The 2,957-nt window shown below is 38.6% G+C and overlaps 1 protein-coding gene across 4 annotated transcripts in view; it reads right to left on the bottom strand.

Annotated features, from left to right (window-relative positions):
* NEBL (nebulette) overlaps window positions 1–2,957 on the bottom strand; it is a 395,768-nt gene that overhangs the window by 343,705 nt on the left and 49,106 nt on the right. The window lies entirely within an intron of this gene.

A 2,957-nucleotide genomic window follows, 5' to 3' on the forward strand; every position in this document is an offset into this window, starting at 1 on the left:
GCCTTTATTTCCTAATTTTCCTCCAGTGAATACTCTCATCTTCCTAATAAGTTCTGTAGGATCAAGAATCAGGGGTCCCACATATTTTCTTGTAGGCTGCTGGGGTCATAGAAGATATTCAATAAAATCATTTTGGCTGGTTCTAATAACAAGCCAGAAATTTTTTTGAAATATCTCATATCAGTGGGATTTTATCAATGCTTAACACTTTCCCTGGACAATGAAGACTGCCTTCTACAGGTGGCCTGGAAAGTCACATATACTATCCCTTTGAGGTTGATACCAAAGGATGTCTATATAATAAATCCATGCAACTCTTAAAAATCCAGCAAGTGCCAAGATTCTCACTGTTCTAGATCTTATTCTGTACAAAGTCAAAGACAAATCTGTGCTTTTTGTCACTTTGGGACACTCCAGTGTATTTGCAAATAGAAGTACTTGTGATTTCATAATTTTCTTTCAATTTTGGCAAATAGACTAAACTACTTAAGCTAGCAACAATATAATTTGAGGATAATCGCTACTTCATATCTGTACAGAGAACTGCATATTCTTAAAGTTCTTTATCATCAACTTTATTCATACACTGAAGATATCAGTAAAAAGCTCACTAAGTCTTTTATGTCACAAGAGCCCTGAGCTCAAGTCGTCCTGCCCTTCCATAAATCCCCACCACTTAGTCCTTCTTTTTGAATTTGCTGATGTTATTTCCCATGCCTGGAACTCTTCCTCTCCCCACCTTGCTCCCCTGTATCCAAATTATCCAAATTCTTCCTTCCCCTTCATATTGGGATCTTCAACTTCACCCAATCTATTGTTCCCCTTCTCTGAATTCTGATGATCATGTATCATCAGAATACATATATATATATCATGTCAAACCAATATATTCATAAAATCTTCAACATATATAATTATATATATTATATAAATATACAAAATCTCCAATTGGTTGTATATGTATATGTATATCTCCAACCAATCTAACATTGAAGTTTTCTTATGTTGTTTAGTAAATATTTCATGTAAGTTCTTTTTTTTTAAAATGTTTGTCTTCTAGAATGTACCAGTAGGTTCTCTGAGGCCAATCCTCACCTGAGATATGTGTGTGTGTTCACTGGCACCAATCTATGACATTTTATGCATACAGAAGGTAGACAATATTTGTAAACCACTGAAATACCTCTTGGTATTTGTAGAATTTCATATAATTCCTTATCTACTTGGCCATTGAGAAATGCTTTTAAATCATAATATTGCCTACTAGACCAACATAAATTCATTGTACTCATAACCCAATCCTTCAGGGAAGGTCCTATTTTGATTAAAAATGAAGGAGTAGGAGGAGGTAAAGCTTTTAGCATATTGATAGAACTGTTACTCATATTGTATTACTGTCCTTTATAATTTAAGGCAACATCACTAACAAAGATTAGGGAAAAGATCAATAAATTATGAGTTATTAATGCAGGAATGAAAAGAAGTCCAATACCAAAGACATTGAAGCTAATAATATCTTCTCCTCCACTTGCTGAACCATTACAATCAGGCCTGGGCCTTTTTTCCCTAGTAGAGGTGATAAATGCTTACAGAGTGGCAGTTTCTCCCTGAGCTGTCAAAAGACCCTAATGCAATGAAACCAACCACTTCAGGCTCATTAGGGTCACTTTTAACAAGTTAGGCAGAACCCACCACCCAACCACATCAGGATTCAAAGTTTCAAAGAGGATGGGGAATGTAGAGTTTGGAAAAGAGCAATAAAAATGATCCGAAATAAATAGTCCAAAAGAAATTAAAACAAGGCCGAGTATAGTGGGTCATAGCTGGAATCTCAGCACTTTGGGAGGCTGAGGTGGGAGGATTGCTTGAAGGCTGGGAGTTTGAGACCAATCTCGGCAACATAGCAAGACCCCATTGTTACCAAAAATACACGCTTTAAAAATTGGCCAGGCATGGTGCCATGCACCTGTAGTCCCAGCTACTCAGGAGACTGAGGCAGGAAGATGTTTGAGCCCAGGAGTTTGAGGCTGCAGTGAGTTATGATCACAGGACTGTACTCCAGACTGTGAAGCAGAGCAAGACTACATCTCTAAAAAAGAAAAAGAAATAGAAACAGCACAGCCTGCATCAGTCTCCACTGAAGTGCAGTGTTGAGAGGTGACGGGGCAAGGCAGCACAAACACAGATCATGAAGGAAACATCTCAAAAGCAAGCCATAAGGAACAGTCCTATGGTGGCAAAGAAGAGACAGAATTGCTGAAAGCAATGCTAACATCTCTAATTCTTATGATGAATGGAATTCCAGAGTCTCTAGAAGCTCACAGGCACACACACGCACACACATGCACACGTGCATACACACACACACACACACACACACACACAGCCACTGGGCACATTCATTAGGTTGAAGCTATATTTGCTCATCACCAAGGGGTCCCATCACATTGAAATGAAACCACGAGCTCCTTTCTACATCATAAGTCTCCTATGAAAGGGATGTTTCCGGTTTAAAAGTCTTCCAAACAACTGTTTTAAATTAGGGGTTGGGGAGAAGAAATGGGAAGTTGCGGAGGGGACTACTTAATGAACTGGGCTATTTAAGGCTTCCCTTGAAATCTAGCATCATTCTTGCCTTTTTTCCTGCTAAATAAAGCCTCAAAGTAAGAGGAATGCAAAGGTTGAAGAAGTGGAAGCCATCACTGTAGAAAAACAAAGGTGGATCTGCCAAACGCAATGAATTTAGAGGGAATGTAAGTTTTGTTTCCCAGGCTTCAAAAATAGTTTGATGGATTTGTGCCAAAATGAGAAATAAAAGCACACTCCTTCCTCCCTGCACCCTACAGAGCTGCCTTTGAAGTCACATGTGCTCCACAGGGCACGGATGGAAACAGAACTCAGGCTCATTTAAAATTTTATTGTATATGGTTTGGTATAAGACAGTGTCCTTCAGACAT

Source organism: Pan paniscus, chromosome 8, assembly GCF_029289425.2.
Source record: "Pan paniscus chromosome 8, NHGRI_mPanPan1-v2.0_pri, whole genome shotgun sequence".
In the NCBI taxonomy this organism is placed as follows: Eukaryota; Metazoa; Chordata; class Mammalia; order Primates; family Hominidae; genus Pan; species Pan paniscus.